Genomic DNA, 7,166 nt, shown 5'->3' with positions numbered 1-7,166 from the left:
GAATCCCCAGAGGCACCGCAGAGGGCAGTGGGGAGCAGGAGCGAGGACCTCCCAGGTCATGGGCAAAAGCCCTGGTCAAACACCACCTTGGGAAAACTTTGCAAATGCACCTGGATAAAGAAATGCCACCTCAGTCCTTGAGCACAGCTGGAAAGGAGCTGCCTGGAGGGCTGTGCATGGAAGGGCCAGCAGTGAGGACATTTTGGGAGCTGTGGTGTGCTCTGCTGACCTGAGAGGGTCGAGTCTCTCACAGTGCTTTATAAGAAGTGCCAGGCAGGTACTGTTGTGTTCACATTACTGTTTCTCCCTTTTTCTGCCAGCTTTAGCAGCACGGGTGTCCTTACAGCAGGGCAGTCGTCCCTCCTCTCATGGAGCACTGTGCTTGCCAGCCTGCGGTCCAAGATCTCAAGGCACCCGAAGGTGCTCAGCAAACGGTGCAAAACACAAGACAAACCACAACCTTCCTGCATTCACAGCACCATGCCTGTAATCAAATCCGGGGGGGGGGGTACAGACACTCAAAGCTGAGCTTGATTTTTACTTGGACCTAAGTACAAATCACTGTGGTGACTGTGCGATGTGATGCCTTCAGTTTATTCAGAAGTGGCTGGGCAGACCTTCGAGTAAAACACGTACAGAGATGCTGGTCTAATACATATAAGGCAGAAAGCAGGAGAGCAAGATGGGAGTGTGGTAAGCATAAGGTCCTGAGGTGGTCCAGGTGCTCAGAGCCAAACCCTGCCCTGCCATCTAAGACCCTCGAGGGCATAAGGGCTGCTGTTGGTCTTTGAGGAGTTCATCAAGGCTGTACTGCATTTCTGTGGGCGCTGCAGGATCACATTCTGCACATCACTGCAGGCTAGTGCCCTGGGACACTGATGGGCAAGGATTTATGGAGGACTGGGGACAAAGGAAGAATGTCTCAACTTCAATAGATCCAGTAGAAAACACCCATATTTCTGTACACAGGCTAGGAGACAAAAGGTGCTGGCCACACGCAAACCCGAGAGCAGCTACAGGATATGATGGCTTTCCAATCCCTGCCCGAAGTTCTGTCTGATTTGCTTAGCTGCTGTGGAAAGAGGGAACTTGGCCCAAAAGGAGGAAACTGGGGGGTTCTCTCTGGTTCTCTCCTATGTCCCTCAGTGATTGCTCATTCTTGGGGAGCATCACTACCCATCCAGTCATCAAAGCATCAGGTACTCATAGGCAAAGTCCTGGCCTTTGGTGGACCATCACCACCAAAAATGGAAGAATTCACTTTGCTGTGGACCTCTTGGGTGTTGGCAATATTTGCAGATACAGCCCCATACTGATGATGCCTGTGTGGTCTAATTACCCTTTATTGCTACTCTCGCCTGCCTGCTTACTTGCATGTTAATTTATTTGTCCCAAGATGCGCTTGTGCATCTGTTCCTTATTTCCTGTGCATGCATTTGTTTTCTTGCTAAATACTGAAAGAGAAGGAGATGAAATGCATTGAAGATCTTGATTTACAGCTTCAGCCTTTCCCTGAATCTAAGAACTGTGTTCTCATGTCCCCCTCCTCTCTACCCTCTGTGATGGCAGGGAGACATCCAGTAAAAGCACAACAAGCTGTAATGCAGACACCAAAACAGAGACAGACCCCTGTCACTCCACTGACCACAGCAGATAATGAGCATTTTCTGCTCTGCCCCTGATCCTGGCTACTTTTTTTTGTGATATGTTGACCCTCTAGGGCAGCAGCGTACACTCACCGTTTGGTTCTTCCACCAGCAATCCTGTGTCATCTTGGAGTTGATGACAGCACTGGTGGTGACGCACAGGGGGTAGCTCAGGATGCAGCTTGTCTAAGGCCAGGAAGAAAAGACGGGAGCAGCACGGAGAGGCTACGTGATCGGTCAGCCCGAGCAGCCACGCGGCTGCCCAGCTGCCTCTTCCTTGCGACGCTCTGCTACACGTGAGCAACTTCTGCCGGTGGAGCAGACCTCACCCGACGCCACGGCAGACTTCAGCATGTGCCTTCGCCTTCGCTTGCTGTGGTCCGGCCGACGGTGCCTCACGTGTGCATATTTCAGAGCAAGCGTGTGCCACCAGAAGGGTGGGGACAAGTCACAAGCAAAGGTCAGGAGAGGATGGTTCCCTGAACAGACGTGAGACCCAGACTGCTCCAGGAGGTCATGGCCCGGACTGGACTCTCCACCAAACCTACTTGCTTGGTTTACTCAACCCAGTCAGTATCATAGGGAAAAGGAGGGATCAATAGCTGCTGGTTGATCCAGAAGGTTGGTGTGTTGGCGGATGGTGAGGAAAAGCTCTGTCAGCATCCAGCTGCCTCCCATTCCCTTGAAAAGGGACTTCTTTTGGTGGTGGGTAACATCCTTCCCGGTTCCCTAACACCACATACTTGGCAATCCCCGCTGCCTCTTGGCTCAGCAGTGCTGCTTTGATGACAGGGATTCGAATCAGCTGGGACAGGGCATGTCCAAAAGAGATCACTGAGATAGGTCATCCCTTACCGCTGCTGCTGAAGACCTGTAGGATGAGTAGCCAGCTTTCCCTAGCAGGGATTATGCCACTCTGGAGCTGACTGAACCATTTCTCCAGTGCTTACCCCAGGCCTTTCCTCTCAGTGACACTAAAATTGCCAAAGTCATGGGAACAGTGTTTTTCAGCTTCTGGAAGTGACTTTACCTAGGATTACGAAGCAGCTTGTTTGAACAGGCTGTGCCTAACCGCTCACTCCACTTGACACCTGCCTGGGCTTGGACTGGGAGAGGAAAAAACAGAGACCAGCTTGTGCCTGCCAACTTCATGTGGCTGCTTTGGGGCACCCTGCCACTGCACGGGTCAATCCCATGTGCTTGAACCTCTGGGGACCAGTAGAGGCAGGAGAGGTCTGGAGGGCCTCTGGAGGACTTCTGGAGGACCTCTGGAGGAGGCAGTAGGACTGGCATCCCTGGACAGGATAATTTCTGTTGGGGGAATGAAGAGCAAACACCCCTTCCCTTTAATTTCACTGGCAAAGGAAGGTGACAGGTACCTTGGATAAGCTGCTCCCTCACCAGGCTGGCAGCCACAGGTTGGAGGAGGGACTCCGTGTGTCCCTGGCATCCCTCCTGGCAAAGCCACGTTTGTGGCAGTGCACGAGATGAGGACCTCTGCAAGGCACCATGGTGGCTTCCCTCCCACCCTGGCTGGCCTCAGGAGGCCGTGCCACCTGAACCCAGCTTGCTGCGTGGAAAACCCCTGGCTGTGCCATGGGACTAGGTGAAATATTGTTTCCCAGCTTAACGGACAGATTCGTTATGTATACAATGAATTACCAGCTCTTTCGCTGCAATAACTTTTCACACATTGTTTCTCTGCCTCTTTCACTGTTTTTTATGATTCATGCTCCTTGGTTGCCCAGTTGACATTTCCAAAACGAGGTTTTTAAGCTCCAGCCTTTCCCCCCCTCCCCTCTCCCCTTTTTGTTTGCCTGGTTTATGGGCCTGAGAGAAGTGTTTCCAATCACGATAATATCTTCATGTTTTGTTGACAAAAGGTCAACCTAGGAATAAGCCAAACTGGTTTTAGGAAAAATATTTGCTTATTTAGTAAGGGGATGTGTGTTGGAGATCAAATTTATGAGGGTGAAATTGAGTCTGGTTATTTAAAGGATTCTGAAATAAGAGCTTCCCACCCACTCACAAGGGGAAGAACAAAAGCTATAAATTGCTTTAGGCTGAAGGGAATGTAGAAATAAACTAAGTTTCTGTGCAAAAGGTAATAGGATCCAAAGCAAGAACTAAAACCAGAGTTTAAGAGACAACAGCCCGTTCACTCCCTCACACACGGTCTTCATTTCACACTGTCATTCCTTACAGAAAAAAGGTCATCATTTTCCCCAATATCTGACCTTCCACTTCCACAGCAATCATTCTCATCCATTGGCCAAACACTTACTCAGACTCACATAAGAACGATCAGGCAGCTTAGCTGGTCACGGATGTCTGGTTTGTAGCATGCTTTCTCTAGTTTGGCTTTAAATGGTAGTTCCATGTCAGACTTTGCAGACCCTTTCATGAGAATGGCCCATGCCAGGAGCCCTACTCCATTCAGGAGGAAGGATCTCTTCATGGAAATGTGCACGAGTAACACTGCTGGACAAGGGCGTCTGGAGGATCATGTCCAAAAGGTCTTCTCTCTTTTCATTGAAAAGGCTTGCCAGGTTAAGTCACCCTTTTCCATACAGAATGTGCAGAGCAGGTGTACCTCATACATACGTGTGTGTGTAACTCCGTGGTTTTAAAAATGCACGTGTGTGTGTGCATGTGTATGTATATACATATATATGAATTAGCATCATTCAGGAAAACACCGCCGGAGGTGATCACGTTTGCTCCCCATAAAGCCAGCCCAACCCAGGTCACATTGCACAGGCCCTTGTCCAGTTCAGTCCTCAGCCCCTCCAGCCATGAGGAATTTTGCCTAATATCTACTAGGATTTTTTTTTTCCTGCAGCTTGGCACTGTTGCCTCTGTCCTACCACTGTGCACCTCTGAGGACAGTCTGACATACACGTGTACGTGTGTGTACGTACATACACACACATATATGCATATAAGCATACACACACACATGGTTTCTAATGCTTCTTCCTCCGTGCATCCAAGAGATAACAAGCTAAGCAGAGCCTTGGTCTGGCCCAGTGTAGCTATTTCTAGTAAACTTCAAGCAGCTGCAAAGAGGATCTGGCATTTTCTTCCTTCTCCTGCTGTTGCACAGCTCCAGTTCCTTTGTATTATTTAGACACATGCCCCCCTCATGGCTTGCAACATGACATTTCTTTCCTCTTTAAACATGATTATTACAAAATACAAATTGGAGCAAGAACTGTAGTTAAAAAACCCTCTTCTAATGAAGTCCCATTGACACTGGATGCTTGTTAAAAAACACAACAGAACATTAAGTAAGTCTTTGCAGCTAGTAGAGACAAAGACAAGTCATTATTAAAAGAGTTTTAACTGGTTTGAGTAAACCCTACAGTCATGGCACGTTTCAGCAAATTCCAGATACAGGGGAGGCAGGATACAACAATGAAATCTGATTTGCTGTAGATTTTATGTAGTTTTTAAACAAGATAACAATATTGTTTGGAGATACTCTGCACCCCTCTCCGTGTATAGCCACCACAGATCCGCTCTGTAGGACTGGAGAAGAGCTATCGTGCCATGCTGCTGGATACAGGACTTTCTTGGATGCAGCTGCGTACATCTTGGGCTTGCAGCCGTAAGAAGAATGAAGCCAAATTATCTCCCAGCATAGAGGCAAAAATGAGGAAGCTGCCTGATTGTGAGGCAATCCTCTTGCTGGGGAAGCCACTCCAGATTTCACAGTCATTCTGACCCTGAACCACCATAGCTGGCGTGATCTAGCCGGCGAAAGGATGATTAGAGAGAAATATATGGCCAGTATTCACAGGCATGGAATCTATTTCTGATAGAGTATAAAAGAGATTAAACCATTCCTACCTGTGGACCACCCGGCCTGTTCTCTCCCTAATGGGTGTTAGAGGTGTTTTTCATTCATGCTTTTCTCATTTTGTAAGATGAAAGCAATCATACAGTCAGAGCTGTAACCTCTAACCGTTACTCCATCCTCTAAAAAAGAGCACGTCTTCACATTTGTCTTTGGGGAACAGCCTGGGCCTAATCCGAGACAGGATTTTAATTACCCAGGTGCTGCAACAACTAACCAGCATCATTTTTTTTTAGCATAATAAAATTGTATCTCCTGCCCGTTTGCTACCTCTCGGGAGCCCATCCAAGTATCTGGAAAGCTTTCCTGTAGTCATTTCCAGTATAGCTTGAATGCTGCCTTTTCCCACGCCAGAGCCATCCTGTCATCCACCCCAAACACCACCCCTGTCTTCAGGGAGACGAGACACTTGGCGGCACCTTTCAATCCCAGCTAACAAAGCTCTTCACAGATGTCCTAGACCTAGTGCCAGCATCTTTCAGAGAGGTTTCACTTGTTGAGTACAGCTGCATTTCTGTGAAATTAGCCACATTTTACTGCTGAGAGCATTGGGCAGCAAGAGGTAAACGCCATAGGGAAGTCAGACGTTGGGAGCAAGTCAGGATGCAATCTCAGTAGTTGATTCTGTTTGGGCCTGAGCCCAAACTCTTTAATACTCGTCTAGGTGTACTGAGCAGCAGAAGAGACTCTGCGGAGCATCAGCACTTCACGGCACGTCTCCTTGTCTGACTGCTTCGCGAAAGCAGGTGGCAGTTCGCAGGCAAATCTGCTAATTTGGAGAGAAAAACCGGTGTCATCTGTTTTGTGGTGACACACCTGAGAAGCCAAGAGAGCTGTTTCAGGAGGAAGCACAGAGAAGGTCTGTGTCCTTACAGCTGTGCTTTCAACACTGGAAAATAAATAATCTTTCCACCACAGACCCCATTACAATGACCCTAACCTGTAAGAACAATTAGGGTGTTACTGCCTTGCTGTTAAGGAGCCGTCTGGATTGCTGTTTTCTTGAAGAGGTGTAATGGGAACGGAGTGGTTATTTATGGTTGGTGAGGTGATGAATAAGTGACGAGATTTCACACCAGTATTCCTCTGGCTTTTTTTGTAAAGAAATGTCATCTCACTCTGTCACGAGGTGATGGCTTTGCCCATCATTTCTTCCCCCCCGAAGAAATCTGTAAGAACAAATCTCAGACCTTCCCCGATTCCGCTCTGATTAGGAAGGACAAGAAGGGAGAGATTTGGCTACCCAACTGCTTCACGTTGTGCCACCTCATCCTGCCAGCTCATAACCCAGCAGCCTGCTGAGCTCTGCTCGAATGGCAAGCACACCTCCTGCCCAGGACAGCTGTCAGTCGGGGAGCCAACCCTTTTGGTTGACTCCTGGCAGAGATAAGCACACAGCCTACGGACTCGGGCTGGGGCTGGAGCTAAACCAGGCGACACCGGATTTAGCCGGAGATGCCCACTTTGTTCTGCACTGGATGGACCCCCCCCAAAAAAGGCTCCCAAAGAAAAGGGGCAGCTGGGAGACAGGCGCCCAACAACAAAAAAATATTTGGTTCAGGTTCCACTGGGACTGGAGGCCCCACTCAAAACCTCAAAATACAAATTTAGATTCAGTTTCTGAAATGGTGGTTCAGGCTGGTTTCTGGTTAAGTTCAACT

Source organism: Leptosomus discolor, chromosome 2 (assembly GCF_034619465.1).
Source record: "Leptosomus discolor isolate bLepDis1 chromosome 2, bLepDis1.hap2, whole genome shotgun sequence".
Lineage (NCBI taxonomy): Eukaryota > Metazoa > Chordata > Aves > Leptosomiformes > Leptosomidae > Leptosomus > Leptosomus discolor.
The sequence above is the reverse complement of the archived record's forward strand: the minus strand, read 5'-3'. Positions refer to the sequence as shown.